The following is a 22,624-nucleotide window of genomic DNA, read 5'->3' as shown; positions in this document are numbered from 1 at the left end:
CGAAAGGACTCTAGCCGCCACGCATATAAAGGATTTATAGTGAAAAACTTTGTTTTTACGGGTTATACTTATTTGCGTTCAGCTTAATGTCCTCCCCACCCCCCGCATTTCCGATTAGCACAGATGGCTACGTACGGTGCGAAAGAAGTTCAATACACACACGTGCGTGTCTGTATATGGCGCAATCGTTGCGTGAGACGTCGTCTGGGATGCAGTCACAGCAACAGCCGGTAGAGGGAAGGGGGGGGAGGCGAATATAAGAGAAGGAGCGTGGGGGTGGAGTGAGTGAGTGTGTGTGGATGAGACGCGAGACGGAGGCCCTTGCTACGGCTGCTACTCGCGTGTTGCATCAGGCGGAAGTCAGCTTCGGTGGTGGGACACGTGCGTTCTTGCAGAGGGTAAGTGAACACGTGTCCGTAGCGCGTACTTGCGTACGGATCTTACACGCGTTGATAATTTCGTTTGATGCGAGTGACCACCATCACCACCGCCACCAACAAACACACACCACCACCACACAGACCACGACCACCGCCACCACCATATACCACCACGGCACCACCACCAGACCGCCACCACCACACCCCGCCACCACCACCGCCGCCACCACCACCACCACCGCACACCCACCACCGCCACCACCACACCCCACCACACACCACCACCACCGCACACACCGCCACCACCTCCATCACCACACACACCACCACCTCCATCACCACCACCACACACACCACCACCACACACACCACCACCACCAGACCGCCACCACCACCACCCCCACCACACACACCACCACCACCACACACACCACCACACACCACCACCACCACACACACCACCACCACCACACACCACCACCACACACACCACCACCACACACACCACCCCACACACCACCCACACCACCACCACACACGGCGAACGAGACGTGTCGGGTCTCGCCCTCTCCCCCGGCGAGCACGTGGCGGCTAGACGACTCGGACGACACATCCGACACTTGTAGCTCCGATTAACAACAACAACAACAGCAGCAGCAGCAACAACAACAACAACTCGTATCGGAGAGATTTGATGGAGGAAGTGGTGGGAGGAAGTGGTGGGAGGATGGGGGCGAGTGGGAGATCCAGACCGGCGTCAAATAAAAAACTCTGAATCCACGTGGACGCAACACAGACACGTGTCGTTGACGGCTCTTTAACTTTGAAGCATTTTTAAATCCTTTATATTAAGTTAACTTGCTTGCTTGCTTAGGACCGTGCAAATCTTTCAGGTCGTTTTTTAACCCACTTCCCGTGATCCAATCGAGCTGACTTTTTTGCACACAGACTCGTTGTGCGAGACAATTAATGTTCGTGAAATTTTTTTCCCAAAATTTGACACTGTTTAGGGAAAACAAATTAAATATTTAATTACCAATTGCTTAATACTGGCAGACAATCATCTGACCCATAGGTGGCAGCCGTCTCAAGCCAGAGGACGAGAGGACTCTAGCCGCCACGCATATAAAGGATTTATAGTGAAAAACTTTGTTTTTACGGGTTATACTTATTGCAGATTTTTTTTAGTAGCAAGCGACTAAGATGGTCCACGAAGACCGTCACTGGCAAGAGATGAGTGTTGGGTGGGTGGCCAGCAACCGGGACCGCCTTTGTCTCCCCCGGTGGCGAGGTTGACACGTGGTCACTCGGCGAACACATTTGAGGCTGAGTAGACCTAGGGGTGGGGGGCAGGACCGGTTCGGAGATGAACGTGTGTTGGTGTGGCCTCGAGTGGGAATTTTCACTGGGGTTGGCTTAGTGCGCTAACTGCTGCGCCACCGCTCCCAATGCATTTGCAATGTGGAACAAAGACAAAGATCCCCCGTGTAGCCTGTAAGAGACTGTAGGGGCAAGTGCTGTTAGCGAGCACCTATGAAGGCCGGAACGGTACACGAGGGGGTGGGTGGCCAGCACCACGCCCGACCGCCTTTGTCTCCCCAGTGGCGATGTTTACACACCGCACCGGGTACTCATTTAGGGCTGAGTCGACCTAGGGGAGGCCCGGGACCGGTTCAGATCATCGTCACTGGTGTTGGCCGTGAGCGGGAGTCGAACCCGGATCGCCGGGTTCGTAGTGCAGCGTGGCGCTAACCACTACACCACCACTCCACAACACACACGTACACACACACTCCACCACACACAAAACACACACCACACTCCACACACACTCCACCACACACACGTACACACTACACACTCCACTCCACACACTCCACACCACACACTCCACACAACACACACACTCCACACACACACTCCACACACACTCCACCACACACACACAACACACACACTCCACAACACACACACAACACACACACTCCACAACACACACACACTCCACTACACACCGCACACATACCAACCACACACGCTCATTTCACGCAAACTCCACGTGGCATGCACTACATACGGGTTGGTCCAGATTTTTCGTGACCCCACGCCCCCCAAATAACCCCTAACATTATTTTTTTTCCTTGTGCGTTATTACTTTATGTATAAAATAACCTGATTTTAAAAAAAAATCCGCTTTAGAGAATGAAATGGGGGGTCACAAGACATCTGGACCACGCTGTACGCACGTGTGCGGTGGGAACACGTGTGTTTGAACGGTGAACACGCAAGGCTCATGTGTAAAAGGGGACTTGCGTGTTGCCCCGACACACAGGGATTGTGTCAAGGGGGGCCTTGTGTTGTCTCCACACAAGGCTTGTGTCAATTTCCAAAACCAACTTGCATCCAATGGCGCTGAATGGGGTACAGGGTGGGATTTGGTACGTGACACTTTCGTGGATTGGCGAGGCTAAATATAGACCCTCTCGTTGCAGTCTTAAAACAGATGCCCTGCCCTTCGAGTAATCCGCAAATTTGGACTATCCGTAAGGGCTGCCCGTCCATTATGAAATAATTATGAGTCAACAACATCATGGGACCTCCTTTGCCAGTACCAAAATATGAGAATAGGTTTTCCCCTTTTTTCTGGCAACAAAACAGTTGTGTTAAGATGTTAAAATACCAAAATGAAACCTTTTACAAGGAATCATATCCGCATTAACAACAATGCTTGTGGTCAGAATGCAAACAAAAAACGTATTCTGATAATATATGCATTGTCTTTGAACCTGATTGGTCAACACGTCCTCTGGTCTAACACCGTATTCTTTGGTTATTTCGGTAAAGTCACGTAGGTATAAAACAAAATAAATCACGACGTTTCGGGCGCAACACAAGCATCCGTCATCAGGTGGGAAAGCTGCTGCTGAGGCAGATTGTTTTAAAAGGTTTGAAGTGGGTGTAGCCCAAGGGTCATAAAGAAGTGGCTAGTTGATGTGTTGCGCCCGAAACGTCGTGCTTTCTTTCATTTTCTACCTACGTGACTTTACCGAAAGAACCAAAGAGTATGGATTCCTGCAGTCACGAAAGCTTCAAATCAAGATTGGTCCCCTAACACCGTTTGAGACTGGGCTCAAAAGAAAGCTGTTTCTAGCGTGGGGCAACACCGATGTTTTTTTTTACAGCGCCGATAAAGTCGACAATATCGACGTAGAGAGGTTTTTGTTAATGTCAACAATAACACATGCGGTGCAGCAATAAGAAATGTCAACAATGCTAAAGTGAATGTCAACACCACGCGCGTAAAATATTAGCAACAGCTGACTTGTTTTTTTTTACAACCACAATTGAAGGCACAATATAACCACAACCGTAACACACAACTACAATCAGTTTTCCATAACAGAGTTTTTTGGGTTGGATCGCGTGAATATATAAATGTGTCGTTAAACCCGCCACCACCCGACACAGCCAACTAGTAAGGGTTGTCACGTAAACAGAACGTGGCCAAATCGTCACTAGTACAGCTAGTAGTGTAGTGTATAGTGTAGTGTATAGTGTAGTGTATAGTGTACTAGTACAGCACACCGGTGTGTTGGAGAGCAAATCCACAACATTTATAATTAGAGTACGACGTTTCGCCAGTAATTGCAACCAGCTTCATCAGGCGACAGCCAGACTTGTGGAGAAATCCTCCTGTTACAGCCAGTTTATTTTTTGTAGCCATAACAGCTGCATTATAATCGCAACTCAAATGACAACCACAACAGCCGCGAAATAAAACCACAATCATTGTCACAACGGCAAGTTGTTAGGAAGTAGCACCTATTCAGGCTGGCATGGCACTCGAGTGGGTGGGTGGCCAGCACCACGCCCGGCTGCCTTTATTTCCCACTTGGCGATGTTTTACACACTGCAACCGGGTACTCGTTTGAAGGCTGAGTCGACCCAGGGGAGGTCCAGGACCAGTTCAGATAATTGTCATTGGTTCTGGACGTGAGCGGGAATCGAACTCGGGTCGCTGGGTTCATAGCGCAGCTACAACCAGATAACCACAACAGCCAGAATATAACCACAACGATAATTTAAGCACAAATCACTAAGGACGCATTATAACGCCATTATAACCACACGTGGAAGCACAATTGCGTAAGCACAACCATATTACGACTACAACCATATAAGCACATTATAACCACAGCCCCATTCTAACCAAAACCACATTATAACAACACCCATAACCACTGCGTGTGCCATTAAACCTAGCGCGCACGGTTTGTTTAATCCCATCAGCGATAGAACACTTTGTTGCTTTTACGCACGTGTTCCTTCCACGTAGCGTTTGGAAGATCCCGGAGCGTGACGCACAGACAGACTCGTGCGCATTATCCTTAGATCGCCCAAGGTTTTGCTATTCAGTGTCGGATGTATGTATGTATGTTGAACTTCCTTCTCACCGTACGTACCCAACCTGCGCTAATCGGAGGTGCGGGGGAAGGACAACAAACTAAACACAAAAAGCAGTTTCTAAAGAAATTATTTTAAATGTAGATTTTAAAGGGCAAAGCTCCAGTGGGCTTCCTAATATCGGAAGAAGAACGTTCCAGACGGCCGCGGAAGCGCATCTGAAAGCGCCGCGCGACGATGCGGTGACCACCGCTTTTGTTCGACGGCTGAGCCAAATGCCGCTGCTGCTGCTAGGATGACGATGGGAGTTCGCGTGATGGTGGCTTGTGCTCTTTGCAGAGGTCGCAAACGGGTTTTGATTCCTTACCCGTACCCGTACCCGGCCGCACCAGGGTCGCAAATGGGTACCCGTACCCAGGTACCCGTTCCCTACCCGTACCCGTACCCTACCCGAAATGAGTGACAAACAGTGACTCACCAGTGACTCGCGGCCTACCCGTACCCGTACCTGGCCGCACCAGGGTCGCAAATGGCTACCCGTACCCGGCCGGGTACGGGTAGCCGGGTATCGGGTAGGGTACGGGTATCGGGTACCCGGTTGCGACCTCTGGCTCTTTGACGAGATTAGCGAGGTATTGTGGTTAATTTGTGGCAAGCGTTTTGTGTGTAATGAGTGCGATCTTATTAAGGAAGGAATGGCATGCTTCGAAGACGAACAAAGACGTGGTGTTTCATGCACAAAGTTAAAAATTGTTTTTATCATTGCTCAACAATAGTTTTAAACATACTCTTTGGTTCTTTTGGTAAAGTCACGTAGGTTACCGAAAGAACCATAGAGTATGGATTCCTGCAGTCACGAAAGCTTCAAATCAAGATTGAAGAGTTTTCAAGTGTGGTTGACAAAAACACTTGCCTGAAGCAATGAAGTCATTGGGTTGGTGTTGTGGAAATCTCGACCTCGGGCGGATAATGGACTGGCTTGGCAATCCAAAGCATCGCAAAACATAAAACGTCACCCTGTTCAGCCTGGCTATTACATATTCAGATGAACATTGCGCTGCCAAATTTCTGGTTTTACATTATCCTGATTTTCATCATTCTTTCTGCGTGGTTTGACACTTTAATTGGAGAATGGTAATGCACTAAGTATTAGCGCTCTCTTGGTTTAAGAATAGCCTTTTGGCGTCATCTGGTCCAACACCATGTGAGACTAGGCTCTAAGGAAAGCTGTCTCGGGTGTGGACCAATCAATTTCAAGGACAGTGCATACATTATCAGAGTTGTGTTTTTTGTTTGCATTCCGACCGCAGGTATTGTGGTCAATGCAGACATGACTCCTTGTAAAAAAAGGTGTCAGTTTTTGTTGCCAGATAAAAAGGAAAAAAAAACAATTATTATAATAATATAATAGGCACTTTTTTTTAAGAAATCAAGTTTCATTTGGATTGAAAATATCGAATTGCATTTTGACAGGCGCTGGCACGTCTGGAGAGACTCGAACGGCTACGATGCACGGCGCTCAAACATTAACGGGACAGATCTTTTTACGGGACAAGCGATTACAAAATCATAACGTTTTTGGGTTTAGATCGCGTTATTTATAAATGTGTTGTAACCCTCCACCACCCGACACGGCCAATCAGTAAAAAAGTGTCACGTTGACAAAGGACAATTAGTTCACTGCTTTAGCCCACCGGTGTGTTGAAGCGTGAAACCACAACATTTACATTTTGAGTACGACGTTTCGCTGGTAATTGCATCCAGCATCATCGGGCAATTCGCCAGAATGGTGAGGCTCTGCTCTGTCTCCCGTTCTTATATAGATTACAAAATCGCATGCGCCCGCTTCTCCGCATCGTACACCCCCCCCCCCCCATCATACGTCAGGCGTCCGATTTCGTGGACTATCAATGGGAGTGAGTTTCCGGACGCCGCATACAGTTCCCGCATTGTACGACATAATTTCTGACGTGTACAGACAAGGCTCTCTGTCCAGGTTGGCCTGGTACACAAAGCCCCAGGGCCGATGAAGGGTTATTTTGGTACCGGTGCTCCGGATATTTTTCTTAGTTTTTTTTACTGCTCACATTTTTGCCTGCTGAAGCCCACCTGAGCTATGTATAGCTATTCTATGGGTATTCTTGGTTCTTTCGGTAAAGTCACGTAGAAGGGAAATAATAAAATAATACAAATTAAATATAATAAAATTCTCACGACGTTTCAGCCACAACGCAAGCAGCCGTCCTCGGGTGAAGAAACAGAGCTGTCGGAAAGACAGCGTCCTAATGAACACTGCTAAGCTTGGCAGCGTATTTTAAGCTGGGTGGGGGGAGGAGAGAGCCTTGACAAAGGAGTTTACATATCAACAGAGGAACTTAGCATATTGATGACAAATGCAGATATGGGGTTAGTCACTCCTTGCGGAATGTGTAGGCGGTGGGGGGTCTCAAAGACTTACATTGTTGGCCGAAACGTCGTGAGAATTTTATTGTATTATATTTTAATTTTATTGTTTCGCTTATATGTGACTTTACCAAAAGAACCAAGAATATGAATCCCTGCAGTCACGAAAGCTTTAAGTCTATATATAGTTCCTTTTTCAGAAGCGACCTGGCCATCGCAAATGAAAGCTCAACGAAGTGGCTTATCGTGTGCACATTTATAGCAGTCGAGTACTCTCCAATGCATGTTTATAAATGTGGAGGGGAAAATCACCTTAGGACCCAGGAGACCAATCGACGCATGCATGGGGAGAGAGACACGCAAACTCCAAATATACAGCAGGCGTCAGGGTTGGGATCGAACCCACGACCTCCTGTATACCTGGGTGAGGTAGTTAACATCTCTCCACCGTACACCTTGTGCATATTTTGGTTCATGCCTCCTGTGTGTCTTTGATTGGACGCAAACACGAGTTCTCAGATTTGGATAAACGTCGAACGTTGAGCCAACGTTGGCATTGTTCACTGGGATTTGAACCGGGGGCACTTCATTTCGCTTCTCACATTTCCCTTCCGAAATCTGTCGCCTGATGAAGCTAATTGTAATCACCGGCGAAACGTTGTACTCTGGTTGCAAAAGTTGTGGCTTGGCTCTCCAGTACGAGCATGAATTGGCATGTCCTGTTTACATGACAAACATTACTAGTTTGCTGTGTTGGGTGGTGGCGGGGTTAACGACACATTTCTATATTTACGCGATCTAACCCAAAAAACATGTATTATGGATAGAAATGTTCACTTTGCACCTACAGAACGTCAGAACTCTCTTGCTGCCGAGATGCTTGTATGTACGTTGAACTTCTTCCGCACCGTACGTTGCCAACCACGCTAATCGGAGGTGCGGGAGAATGAACAAACTAAACACAAAAACCCGTTCTAAAGAAATGAGTTTTCTCTCTAGATTTAATATTGCAGAGCTCCAATGGCTTCCGAATATCGGAAGGGAGAGAGCGTTCCAGTCGGCCACAGAAGTACTTGATGCGCTTCTGTGTGCCTATATGTGTGTCTCTTTCTGTGTGTCTCTGTGTTATCTCTCTCTGCTTATGTGTCTCCGTGTCTGTGTTCTGTCTCTCTCTCTCTCAAATTTAGCAATCTTTGGAAGAACGTAATCAACCAGGTAGGGTGTTGACTGTTATGTTAGCCGACTCTCTGTGTTGTATTGCATTATATTTCTAAGTTTACTAGGTTTGTTTTCTCTTCCATTTGTACCTGATGATGATTGCTTGTGGTGCAATCGAAACGTCGTATGCTGTTATTTAATTTATTTTATTTCTACGTGACTTTACCGAAAGAACCAAAGAGTAATTCCTGCAGTCACGAAAGCTCCAAACCACCGTCTTTGTTCGATGGCCGAGCCAAAAGCCGCTGCTGTGAGGATGACCCGCAGTTCCCGTGATGACGGATTATGCCCCTTAACGAGATCAGCGAGGTCTCGTGATGCTCGTCCATGCCACCATCAGTGTGACTCCCTGCTCTGCGGTATTTCCGCCTCCATGCACTCCTGATGGTCCAAAATGCTTCGCGCTTTTCACACACTACACGTTGCAACCCACTTGTTTAGTCGCTAGCGTATTGCCAGGCATGTTGTTGTGTATACATAATGGGGCACGTGCTTCAAATGAAAAAGGCCTGCCACTGAATCGCAACCAGAAGCCGACCCTAGACCTTTGGGGGCCCTAAGCAAAATTTGGTTGGAGGGCCCCTTTGATGAATGATTTTTTTCACCCACTCGCTAGCAGTGACTCTAGAGGGCCCTCTGCTGGCCACGGGGCCCTTTGCAATTGCAAGGGTCGCTTAGTGGCTGGGCCGGCTCTGATCACAACGAGTAACCACGGCAACAAAAACGCATTCAGTGCAGGTCTCCGCTTACCACTTGCTAATTGCTATTCAGCAAAGAAAGAACGTTGGTTCAAAGATTCAAATGAAATTCCAACCTTGGCCCAATGTTTTTTTTGGGACCTGACTTACAGGCTGCCTGCCTAAGCGTGTCTCCAAAGGACAACAATTCGTAACGTAATTTTACAGGTTTTTGCTGGACAAAGGCCTCCTCCATTGCCATGTCGAATTCGGGGGGTTGTTTGACCGTGCTTCACCTACGCCGGTCAATGTTGATCGCAGCTGATGGGGCACCACTGGTTCAGATCTCGCACGTCAACTGATGAAGCCGAGTGTCGTTCATGGCCGGGAATCGAACGCAGGTGGCTGGGTTTGATTTAACATGTAATTGAACACGTGACCTGGGTTTATAATGCAATGTTTCTAACAACTGCACCACCGATGCCCCCGTAGTATAGTCTTTCTCTGAAAAAATCACATCGGTTAAACTCTGCCAGACATTTCGCATTGGACACTCGCGTCAATTCGGGTACGTTTGAATTCCAAAATAAGCGTGTCTCAACCTGCTATTCTTGCGTTTATTATGACGATTTCATTCGCAACAGCAGAAATATCTCTTCGCACATGTAAAACTAAAGTATTTGGTAAAAACTAGGACCCATATCCTCAGAGATATTCCTTGCCTATAAACGCCTGGCAGTTGTCGAGCATTGGTTTAAGCAAACCTGACTGCTGATGGGACACTGAATGTGGAACCGGTTTTGCTTGTATTAAACCAGTACTCTTGGGGAAAAAAATAATACTCCCGGAAGGCCGTGTGGCTCATGGGATGTGTATAAAATATAAAAACATAGAATGTTTTTATATGTGGGAAACGGCTACGTGACAGAGGGGTTTCCATTGAAAACGAGCTTCTTAGTTCGGTGGGCCTTACCTGTAATACACCTGACTGAAACTGACTGACTGTAATGCCTTCTTATTTAGTTTGTTTCACATGTGGCTGTGAGAGGAGGGGGTGGACGGTGAGTAATGGAAAGTTTGTGGCTAAACGGAAATACTACGGCCTGACTCTGTCAAAAAATATACCCGGGGACTGCCCGAGACGGCAGGCTGTGGCCGTACGTCGGCAAAGCCACGGTCACAAAAAAATAACCGCGGGACATTTCCCATCCAAAGGGGCCGAGGCCGAACGCCGCGTGTCCGATAAGAATGCCTGTTCTCGTACAGTCGTCTCCTCGGGTGAAGTTGACCTCCACGATCCTGCCAAAGCTGCACCCCATTCTTCGTGCGCGTTACATCCGTACGTACGCGCGCGCGTACGGCACGTTGGAACTTCTTTTCGCACCGTACGTAGCCGACCGTGTTAACCGGCCAGGTGCCCTGTGACGAGCGCGAGGGGCCCGACTACGCGAGTCGTACGCGACCGCCGGCACCTTGAGCTGAAACGTCGCGTGAAGTAATTGCAACGACGCCGCGCTGCTGTTTTAAGTCGGCCCTGCCAGAAGCGCCTCCCGCCCCTGAAGGGACTTTGGGACAGTGGGGCGTTGGAGGTGCCGTCTCGCTTCTGTGCCGTCGGCGATCAACGCCGCTGCCACCACACGGCTGCTCGGTATCTGCCAGTGGGGGGGTGGGGTAGCACGTGCCCCCCCCCCCCAATGATCCGATCGAAATTCCCTAATTTCTATCGGATCATTGGGGTTTATTAGTAATAAATCGGCATTTTGTGACCCTCACTGCCACTGTGTAGCATATTATTACGTACCAGGGACTCTATGAGATGATAGGACAATAGTCTGAGTCCATAATTGTGCGCAGTTGTGTATAGAGTACACTACTTTCCTGAAGGCAAACTCCTTCAGCGAACGCGATGCCGATCACACAACGCGATTCGAATTCGACCCGCGTCAAATGAAAAGCAAGGGACAAGTCCTTACTTACTAACAACTCCTTTCATTTTTCATTGCTGCAGGGGTTGCCCCCCCCCCCTACCTGAAAATCCTGGCTCCGCCATTGCCACTGCTCCACACACAATCGCGTTTACAACCAATCCGTGCACGTGAGTATGCAATCATGGTCACGAGGCTAAACTAAAGTTTTTATTTGACCAGGTAAGGCTCACTGAGCTATGAATAGCTCTTCAGAAGCAACCTGGCCGCAAATTATATCTCAACGAAGTGGCTTATCATGTGGAAATATATTTTTAATTTTTCCTGGCTCCGCCATTGCCCAGCGCCATCCTGCCCACTTCCCCGATGTCTGTGATTTATGGATAACGAACGCGTTTCGTTTTTTTTGCTGCGTCTTTTTATCGTACGGCTGCCGATGTAGATGCCGAGCAACAACTTCCAATTTCACATTGAGGTGGTCAAACCCAGAGAGCCACCGTCAACAGGAGCAGCAAAGTTCAAGTTCAAACTTCATTTATTAGGTATAGCCCTGTGAGCCATTTGGCTCTTGAATCGGGTGCAACCGCAACAAACAAAAAACAAAAACATGAACAAGAAAACATCTTAAAGTGACTATGTGACTAAGTGCAAACAGAAAATTCAAGAAAAGACAGCAAAATATTGCAGAAAAAATCACCGTACACCAACGCTGTGTGCAAAAATCCCAGTGGGATGCAAGTCAAACAACAACAACCACAAGACAACTTAGATTAAGGCCATCAGTCTAACTCTGTACTACAACAAACAAACATGGCCAAACCAAAAAACTTTTCGAAAATCACTGCAGAGCAGTGCATCGCTGCTGTGATGTCTCCTTTGTATTTGTGGATCGGGGCATTGCGTTGTTGTTGTTATACGTCGTTACCGGTCTCTTCTGGATGACCACAGTGGCAATCATCAGGGTATCCGCATCTACTGCCATGGCTTGTGCAGAGAGATGCGGTTTAGGGTGGACCATGAGCCTCGTGGAAGATCAAACGCAGGGATATTCTGCTGTGTGTTTGAAATGAGAGGCGTTGCAGGGATAACACCGCAGGCATTTTGCCGCCAATATTGATGATTCGTGATTGATTTTTTAGTCCATTCGTGCAAGTATATTTTGTGTTTGTTGTAAACCCTCCTCCACCCGCTTTATGAATTCTGGAAACTGCCCGATGATGATGATGTTGGTTGTAACTACCAGCGGAACGTCGCATACCAAATTGTTTAAATGTGTGCTGATCGCTCTCTAATATCATTGGCGTTGTGCGGAAGCCGTGATTAAATTGGCGCGTTTGTTCATCATGTGAAAACTTTATTAACTGGCTGCGTTGGATGGATGAGGGTTCGTGAAGCGCGTTTTACTGATGAGACCTTCCTTTCAAAAGTCAATTGTGAATTATTGTGCAGTGGTCCCTCGGTTAACAGTATTAATCATCCCTAATTTAAATGATTGCTAATTAAATAGCAGAAATACATGTGAATGGCTTAATTTGTTCCAAGAGGATCTGAAATTTACCTTTTTCACGTATAAAAAATGGTTTAATACTTAAACAAGCAATTTAATAAATACACACGTTATGAGAACACATTAAAGCATTACTATTAATGGAAACGTGGATAAATAATGAATACAAATTACATAAAAAGGTGCATAAATTTAAACAATATTTTCTAAAGGAAAAAAAGATGATTGGTTGCCATTGTTATTTTTCTTATGTAACTTTTAAGTAAAAAAAAATAAACACTTAACTATTCAAGAGTACTGTTTCCATAAGCAACGCAACATCAAACACTGAAAAACGAGCAGCCAGTTGCTCTCAAAACGCTCATGAAATCGCGTCGCTGATTGGTTGAGGTCTGCTGCCGAGTCCACTAAAAGCGTTCTGATTGGCTGAAATTGGCGGGTCCGCCTAATATCGTGAACGCATCGTTAATCGAAAATGTTTCCTTAATAGAAACAATGGGGGGGGGGGGGGGGGGACCCTCTGGAAGTCGGATTGTTACTCGAAATTTCGTTAATCAATAACCATCGTAAACCGAGGGATCACTGTAATTCTATTTTCCACAGTAATCGTGAGTAATGGGTTATGGAGAAAGAGGGTTTTTTTTTCCTGTGGAATTTAAGACTAAACGTCTTCGTCTGCACTTCACAAAATGGGGTCCCCCTCCCACTGCTCGCGCTGTTTGACTTGTTTTTCTGGTGCCTCTTGCCCCACATGTTGTTTGCCCTGGCGCGCATATTTACGTCCCTGTTCGACTCGAATATAGAGCTTGCACATGTGACTAACTTTATTTCTGGTGCCTCCTTTAACGCTTGCGTTATATGAATCTGCTTTTTTTAATTTGCCTGTGTTTTGTGTACGACCATACGCGCACCACCTCGTTCGTTAGCTGTGCGGTATTCGTGGAGGACCCTGCACTCGGCCCGCTCAGGATGCTTTCCTGGTAAACGGACCACTATAGGAGGTCTCTATAACACTGTTTCAGTGGAGTTGCGTAACCGACAGCGCGATAGGAGACGGCGCTGTAGGAGGTCACTATAACATGGTTCCAATGGAGATGCGTTACCGACGGCGCTGTAGGAAAACGGCGCTGTAGGAAACGGCGCTGTAGGAAACGGCGCTGTAGGAAACGGCGCTGTAGGAAACGGCGCTGTAGGAAACGGCGCTGTAGGAAACGGCGCTGTAGGAAACAGCGCTGTAGGAAACAGCGCTGTAGGAAACAGCGCTGTAGGAAACAGCGCTGTAGGAAACAGCGCTGTAGGAAACAGCGCTGTAGGAAACAGCGCTGTAGGAAACAGCGCTGTAGGACGTCACTATAACAGGATTACAATGGAGATGCGTTACCGACGGCGCTGTAGGAAACGGCGCTGTAGGAAACGGCGCTGTAGGAGGTCACTTTAACATCGTTCCAGTGGAGATGCGTTACCGACAGTGCTATTTTTGTTCTACCTATGAGCGATTTTTTTACGAGTGCTTCATTGGGGTATCGGTAATAGCCTTAATAATGTGATTGTACACATGATAAATGTATTAAAGCATTTTTCTAAATAAAAATAATAACTTCTAATGATAATGACTTAAACAAATCTACAATGTCATGTACTCACCAGTGCATTCGGTCGGAGCTTGCGTAAGATTCACCACCGTCTGCCATAAACGCACGTTCCGCAGGAAGCTGTACTAACGGATTCATCGCTCTTCTCACGTGGCTGTCGGATCGATAATATTAGCAGAATCGATATTACGGACATGTCGGTTCAGGTTCTACAACACCGTATGTGGACAAATACATCCCCCCCTCCCCCCGCAGGCAACTCCATGCCTACTTTCTTCCATATATTGGGTTGATAGGGGCAGGAACTTTCGGCCGGTACAGAGCACTGCAAGAAAACGGCGTTATAAGAGGCAGCGGCTATACGAGGCAATGCCTGTACTGACGTCTTTGCCTTTGGTTTTTGTTGCTGCTGCTGCTGAGCTGCTTGTGCAGCGCCACGGATTTCCCCCCCTTTGCCAAAATAGCCGGGCGGCTGGCGAAACGGAAGCCGTCGTCCGTGCAACAAAACCAAAGAAAGTTGCCGGCTTGACGTTTTGTGTAAAATGCATTGCCCCACATGCTCGGCCATTTCACGTTGCTAGGCCTGTTCACGTGCTTGTTGTGACGCACACAGACACCTCTAAGAGGTGGTGCTTTTGACACCGAATCAGAAATCTGTATTTGTACCGGAGGAATCCTAAGAGGTGGTGCTTTTGACACCGAATCAGAAATCTGTATTTGTACCGGAGGAATCCGATGAGTGTACAAAGATCTTCTCCGCAGACGTGCAGGAGAATTCAAAGTTTACTTTTCATATGCACGGGATAAAGTGAAGTAACGCAGTACAATGAAAGTGTTTTGCGTGCGAGTTCTCTCCTCTCAAACAGTGCAGCAGCTGTACAAAAAAAATAGTCACTAAAAACAATAAGTAGGCAAAACAGCATAAAAGAATACTACGTCAATAAAAAAAAATAAGTAACAAAAATAAGTAAGAAATAAGAAAAGTAAAAAAATTTAATGTAGGAAAATAAAGTAAATATTTTATTATAAATTTTAAGCGAGGAAAATGTAATAATTTGTAAGAAAAATTACTAAAATGAATATTTTTGTTATTAAAAACAAGTAAGAAAAAGCACAAAGGTCAGTTCAAAGGTTGTGACTCCTATCCCAGAACCCCCCCACCCCTCCCCCACCACCACCCCCCATGGCATCGTAGCCTCCCGGCCAGCGGCCCAGAAAGAGCCGCCGCACGCAATCCGTGGCGACCTCAAAGCGGGGGTCCGAGTTTAAATATTTGCGAATGCCAGCGGAGGGAACACGCGGAGTGTGCCTGACCATAGATAGTGTGGTGTGGTGGGTGCGCGTTCGCCGAGTGTCACCGCGCTTGCCCGTCCCAACAAACAAACCACATCACTACTACCCCCCCCCCTCCAACTCCCCCTCTGTTTCTCGACACAAGCACAACGCCGAGTTTGACTTGCCGCTTTCTACTGTCGCGTGCCGTTTGAAATAATATTCAGCGGGGGGCGGCTACTGCTGTTGCTGTCAGCTTAATGTTGTTGAGCCATTCCAAGGCAGCATCCCGAGTCGTAGCTGATTTTTAGAGCCTGCTCGTTCCAGCAGGGTCTGCTGTGGCGAGGTGTTAACTACCTCGCCCGGTCTACAGGGGTTCTTGGGTTCAATCTCTATCTTGACGCCTGTGTATGTTCTTGCTGTGGTTTTCCCACCTGATGATGATTGCTTGTGTTGCAATCGAAACGTCGTGGTTGAATTTATCTTATACCTACGTGACTTTACCGAAAGAACCAAAGAGTATGGGTCCCTGCAGTCACGAAAACTCCAAATCTAGATTGTATATTTGGAGTTTGCATATTTCTCTCCCTCTACGTTTTTTAGAGTATTGGGCTGCTATCAATTTCCACGTGACGAGACCCTTAATTGAGCTCTCATCTGTGACCCGGGTCGCTGCTGAAAGAGAGCTATGTCGCTCGGTGGGCTTTACCTGGTAAAATAAAAATAGTTATAGTTTAGTATTGGGGGTAGCTGAGTGGGGTAGTCCGCTTGTTCCACCCAGAGTACGCGCGGTTGTATTGGGGACGTATGCCTCATGGTTTGCACCTCACCGCATTCGCCGTTTGGTGGAATCCCCCGATCGTTCCATCACCGGCGTCGTTTCGGCATAAAAATGCTGCCGGTGGCGTGGGGGTTAGGGGGGGGGGGCAGCGTTCTTGAGGACACTCTTGTCAACACGATGTTCCGTCGCGAGGGGATTTTTACCAAGTGACCTATTTGAACGAAGACTCCGAAATAAATGTCCACATGTAAACAACGCCGTGGGAAAGCTACGGGATCTGCCAGAGGGATGTTAAAGCTTTGGCGTGGTGCGGGATCGGTTGGCTGTGACGATGATGATAAAATCTCAGTCCAGATGATGCTGCAAAAAAAAGGAGGCCTACGTTTGTGTCAAGAGTACAAGCAAATGTATAATCTTCTTCTTAACTGGTTACTGTGAACCTTTTTATGAAACGGCTGTGCCCACTTTTTCATAAGGTTCTGATGTTGAGCAACAACGATAATTTTACGTTGCGCTGATTAATGCGCCAAATGATTACGGTCTCTCCGAGTCGATGGGTCTCGGTGTGAATGTATAGAACTCTGTATATGTCTGCAGGTCTCTGTGTGAGTCTTAAGGGTTTCTGTGTGAATCTGTGGGTCTCGATGCGTCTATCGGTCTCTGTGAGGTCCATGAGTCTCCGTGTGAATATATAGATCTGTCATACGGCTGATGATGTTGGATAGTAGGCCCACAACTACAATTTTACATCGAGTTAGTTGAGCCAAATGGTTGCGTCACGAGGAGGGGAGAGTGGTGGTGCATCGCTGCCGTGATGATAATGATGCCTCCTCCGTTTCAATGTATCGGGTATTGATACCATTAAATGTTCCATAACGTTCGTTACGTGTTCCGCGTTCGCTAAATATTCCATCGCCGTTCCCCCCCCCCCCCTCTTATCCCTTGTGCCAAATGACGCTCGGCGCGCAAACAAAATGTGCCCTCCAAACCTCGAGTGCGCTTGCTGCCTCGCACACGCACGCACACGCACGTTGCCACACAGCTAGAAAGGGGTTCCTCTTGCTATCGCTGGCACCATCGGGACAAATTTAGTTTTTTCTTTCCACGATGTCATCCGTTGCGACACGTCGCCTGCCGCAACGTCTACGCCCCAGGGCTTCGCCAACGGTGTCATCCCTCCGATCTCTTTTCCCTTCGAAGGAAGACACTGCGTGCGGTGTGCCGTGAACTTTCTACGTACGTATCTGTGTGCGCTGAACTTTTTTCACCGTGCGTAGCCAACCGTGCTCATTGGAGGTGCATCCACGTGTGTGTGTGTATGTTTGTTGAACTTCTTTCGCACCTTCTTGGTTCTTTTGGTAAAGTCACGTAGAAAGGAAGTAATAAAATAATAAAAATAAAACATAATAAGATAATTCTCACGACGTTTCGGCCACAACGCAAGCAGCCGTCCTCAGGTGAAGACCAGGTCTGTCTGTTCAGACGCTGTCTCCCCGACAGACCTGGTTTTTACCCTGAGGGACGGCTGCTTGCGTTGTGGCCGAAACGTCGTGAGAATTATTTTATTATGTTTTATTTTTATTATTTTATTACTTCCTTTCTACGTGACTTTACCAAAAGAACCAAGAAGATGAAAGCTTTAAATCGAAATTCTTTCGCACCGTACGTAGCCAACCATGCCCATCGGAGGTGCGGGGCAAGGACGAGAGATGCGCGCATCCATGCCGTTGCTGGAAAGAGTTTTCTGCAAGGTGGCCAGGACAGCAGATGGGGGGGGGGGTGGGTTAGGAACCCATCTTGTACGACCTTTTGAGCGTTATCCCCCTCGTGCAATGCACAAATATCCCCCACCCCCCCCCCCCCCCCCACGGGTGATCCGGTTTTGAAATTAAATACGCAAGTGATTTTGAACGATTTTTGGATGCGAGTGGGGAGGGGAGCGTCCGATGCAAGGTTGTCGGGTAAATATCTCGGGGACAGAGCTACGTTGGATACGGGGTGAGGCCACGGTCGCTGACGTCTCGAAACGTTTCGTGGCGGGAGAGCGAGCGAGGGTGAGGGAGTGAAAGGGCTCCCGGATGCCCCTCTTTTCCGCCTTTTTTTAATCGTCGAGTTAACCGCGGCGGGCTTGGATGCCGGAGAGGGGCCAGAGAGCGCCAAACCGCGGCTACTGAGAAAACCTGGGTTGGAATCCAGGTTTCAACCGCACCCCACCCCACCATGCGATTTAAAAAAAAAAACCTGTTTCTTAAGCGTGTCTTGGGCCAGTCACCAATAACCGCGCAGGACGATCTGTCCTCTTACAAATAAGTTAATGCGTTCTTATTTTTATACATTGGAGGTCTGAGAACACTATTTAACACAATATTTGTTCCTGGGTGGTAAGTGTTATTTTCTAATTGCTTATGCCTCAAAAGTACAGAAAATGGCTATTATTCCACACACAAACTTTGCTTTTGTGACCAGGACTTTACGTGAAGGAATTGACACAAATGCACACCACATTTTCTCATTTGAAAATTAGGTACATTTCAAAATATCACAAAAGCAAAGTTTGTGGGGAATAATAGCAACTTTCTGTACTTTTGAGGCATAAACAATTGGAAAATAACACTTGCTACCCAGCAACAAAAAATAAAAATGAAATTGTTACACAGTGGAATCAAATCACTGCTGCATCACAGCACTACACTTCACCATTGCACCATTCCGCACCACTTACACCGCACCGCTACACTACACCACTACTCTACACTGCTGAACGACACCACCAATACGCTGCACCGCTACACTGCACCAGCGAGGTGGGTGTAATGTCCATCCGAACTACGGCACCCTTCACGTGATCACTCTGTTTGGCTCGGTCGGGTGGTGGAGGGTTCGCAGCTACAACACGCATTTATACCCACACGATCCGATCCCCCGACAGACACCGGTTGTGAATTGTAATATATCGGTCGCGATCCCTGCGTGTGAAACGACACCGCACTGCACCACTTTGCCGCATCCCGTAAACCGGCGGTGGGTTTATTTTGTTTCCTCCTAAAATCTGCATTGCGCGCAATTAATGCTCGCACGTGCGCATTTTTTTTTTTCAACGCAGATTACTCGGGTCGCTGGGTTCTTCGTAGCACGGCGCCCTAACCGCTGACGGTACCACTCCCTCGTCCCGTGGTTGAGTTTGCGCACATTTCGGCGTAAAGTTGCGAGAGGATTAATGCGAATTTGCGTGCTTTGACCTGTACAATGTGAATTTGAGGCCCGCTTGATAGTGAAACCTGTTAATATGTTCTCAACCTAATAGTTTGGCAATTAATGATGCACCCGATTTTAATAAATAACTTGGGTAATTTACTTTCAATTAAGTAGGGCAGCTTGCTCGTCTACTCTCAAGGGGCTGAAAGGCACAATTGGCAAAGTTGTATCTGACTCGCTGGTGAGTGTGGGGGGAACGGTGGCACAGTGATTGGCACACTGCGCTACGAACGCAGCCACGCGAGTTCCATTTCCGCTCGTGACCGATTAGCAGTGGCGAATATCTGAGCCTGGGTTTTCCCCTAGGTTGACTCGGCTTTAAATGTGTACCTGGAGCCAGGGCGCATCCATGGTGAGGGTGGGGGTGCAGGAGCCCCTGGGCAAATCCCACCGTGTGGTCCCCCCCCCCCCTCCCACCACCTGATGCCTTGAAGTATTACATCACAGGGGGACCCCCACCCCCAAAGCAACGGGGCCCAGGGTGGTCGCCCCTCGATTCGCCCATACCCTAGAGACGGCTCTGGCTGGGCCAGTGTGTAAACATCGCCACCGGGGAGACAAAGGCGTCAGGGGGAAGTGCCGGCCACATACCCCCTCGTGTGCCATGCCGGTCATCATAGGTTCTACGCGCTAACAGCGCTTGCCCCAAAAGTCTTGTAATGGCCTTACAGGGAGGTGTAGAGAGCGGTTGGCGCACTGCGCTAGGAATCTGGCGAGCCGAGTTTTATTGCCCCTCGCAGACATCATCAACACTGCGGTGGCTAGGAGATGCTAACTCCCTCGCCCGGTATGCAGGAGGCCGTGGCTTCGATCCCGACCCTGACGCCCGCTGTATATTTGGAGTTTGCGTGTCTCTTTCTTCATCTCTCATCATCATCACGGTGGCTAGGAGATGTTAACTCCCTCGCCCGGTATGCAGGAGGCCGTGGCTTCCATCCCGACCCTGACGCCTGCTGTATTATTCTCCCCGTGGTCGCGTGGATTTTTCTCTGGCTCCTCTGGCTTTTGCCTCCGTATTTATGAACTTGCATTTTAGATTATTTGGCTTGTTATAGATTTCCACGTGATAAGCCAACTTCGTTGAGCTATCGGTTGCGGCCAGGTCGCTTCTGAAAAAGCGCTACGCAGCTCAAGTGGGACCTTACCTGGTCAAAGAAAAAAAAAGTTTAGTTTAGTTTCAGTTTATCATCGGTGACATGTTTAAACCCATCTCTATGTTGACTCTGCTGCGGTGAGCACGTGCTGCGGTGAGTATTCGGGAGTCAAAGGCGGCTGGGGCGTGGGGCCTGCTACCTATCTCCTCGTGTGCCGTGCCGGCCTTAATAGTTGCTCGCAAACAAGGCCCGTGCCGACAGTCTGGCGAAGAATTCGTACGGGGCTCTTGAAGATCAATGCAATCCTCGGTGTTGGAGGTCAGGACAGAGCTACCTCTGAAATTCTTTTCAGTGACCTCTGCCCCTGAGATTAATGTTTGTCACGTGGACACAATCTCCCGCGCGGAGTAAACATATCGGTTTAAAAATGTCTAAATTTAACCGCAGAGCTTCATCTTACGTGACAACTCGAAATCATCATTGGCATTGTTGTTGAGACTATAAATAACACTCTATAAGCAATGTCTCCTCGCATGTCTAGTCTCTCCACGTAATATATATAGTACTGTATTTGTTACACATCCCATCGGCTGCGCGGCTTTCTGGGCACGAATCCTTTCGGCAGCAATGTTACGAGACGAGTAAAAACCTCCTGGACCGGTTTTTGGACATTCGTTTTGTGCGTTGAACTTCTTTCGCACCGTACGTAGCCAGCCGTGCTAATCGGAGGTGCCGGCAGGGGGAAAGGACAACGCAAAACTAAACGGAACAACGTATTTGATGTCTCGTCAGCGTAGTGGGGATTGCTGGCACGTTTCGTGTGATGGTTTTATTTTTCCGATAGTCATTGACTGGGCTGACCCCCCCCCCAAATCTCGCTCGGAAGAACCATTGATAGTCGCACCTCAGATTTTTCGCGACGGTCAGGCTACGTACGGTGCGAAAGAAGTTGAACGTTGGTGTAGGGACATTACTAGTCGCGGGCGGACGGCTGTCTGGATTCGTACCCAGGTTCTCTGCGGCACCGGCTCCTAGGGCTGCGGCCTCTATCTAGCGAGAGGCGCTTCGATAATAGCGGATGACGGGAGGTTGTTAGGTTGTTGTTTGAAAAATGTAACCAACGTTAACGATCACTTCAGAGGGCGTGTGTAGACACGGGGTAACTTCAGCTTGGGGGGGGGGGGTGCCTTCTGGGTAGGCTTTCCTCCTTAAACATGGGCAGGTTATGAACGGTGTTACGAGGTTCACGTTCACGTCGGCCGTCTCGATGAGCAACAACTCGCTGCAGAAAAATGCGCGCGCTTCAGTCACCGCACTATGCCGCAGCACTGCACTCCACTGCTACACTACACCACGACACTACACCAACGGCACTACGCAACGGCACTACGCCACGGCACTACGCCACAGCACTACGCCACGGCACTACGCCACGGCACTACGCCACGGCACTACGCCACGGCACTACGCCACGGCACTACGCCACGGCACTACGCCACGGCACTGCGCCACGACACTGCGCCACGGCACTGCGCCACGGCACTACGCCACGACACTACGCCACGGCACTACGCCACGGCACTACGCCACGACACTACGCCACGACACTACGCCACGGCACTACGCCACGGCACTGCGCCACGACACTGCGCCACGACACTGCGCCACGACACTGCGCCACGACACTGCGCCACGACACTGCGCCACGACACTGCGCCACGGCACTGCGCCACGGCACTGCGCCACGGCACTGCGCCACGGCACTGCGCCACGGCACTACGCCACGGCACTACGCCACGGCACTACGCCACGGCACTACGCCACGGCACTACGCCACGGCACTACGCCACGGCACTACGCCACGGCACTACGCCACGGCACTACGCCACGGCACTACGCCACGGCACTACGCCACGGCACTACGCCACGGCACTACGCCACGACACTACGCCACGACACTACGCCACGACACTACGCCACGACACTACACCAACGACGCCACCAATACGCTGCACCGCGGCACCACTACACCGCACTGCACCAAGACATCGCCAGCGAGTGTAACGTCGGTTAGAGCTTTGCACCCTCCACGTGACAACTCTTATTTGTTTGGCTC

General features: G+C 48.7%; 1 protein-coding gene across 4 annotated transcripts in view; it reads left to right on the top strand.

Moving 5' to 3' along the window:
- The first annotated feature begins 258 nt into the window (after positions 1 to 258).
- LOC133357798 (cationic amino acid transporter 2-like) overlaps positions 259 to 22,624 on the top strand; it is a 68,149-nt gene continuing 45,783 nt past the window's right edge. The window contains exon 1 of one of the 4 annotated variants that reach the window (XM_061575931.1): positions 259 to 398. The gene's annotated coding sequence lies outside the window, so the exon portion shown is untranslated. Of the gene's footprint in view, positions 399 to 17,255; positions 17,396 to 22,624 lie in introns of those variants that run through there. The other 3 variants (XM_061575933.1, XM_061575935.1, XM_061575934.1) reach the window with 3 other exon arrangements.

This window comes from Lethenteron reissneri, chromosome 59 (genome assembly GCF_015708825.2).
Source record: "Lethenteron reissneri isolate LAM-NWPU_2019-01 chromosome 59, ASM1570882v1, whole genome shotgun sequence".
In the NCBI taxonomy this organism is placed as follows: Eukaryota; Metazoa; Chordata; class Hyperoartia; order Petromyzontiformes; family Petromyzontidae; genus Lethenteron; species Lethenteron reissneri.
The sequence above is the reverse complement of the archived record's forward strand: the minus strand, read 5'-3'. Positions and strand labels throughout refer to the sequence as shown.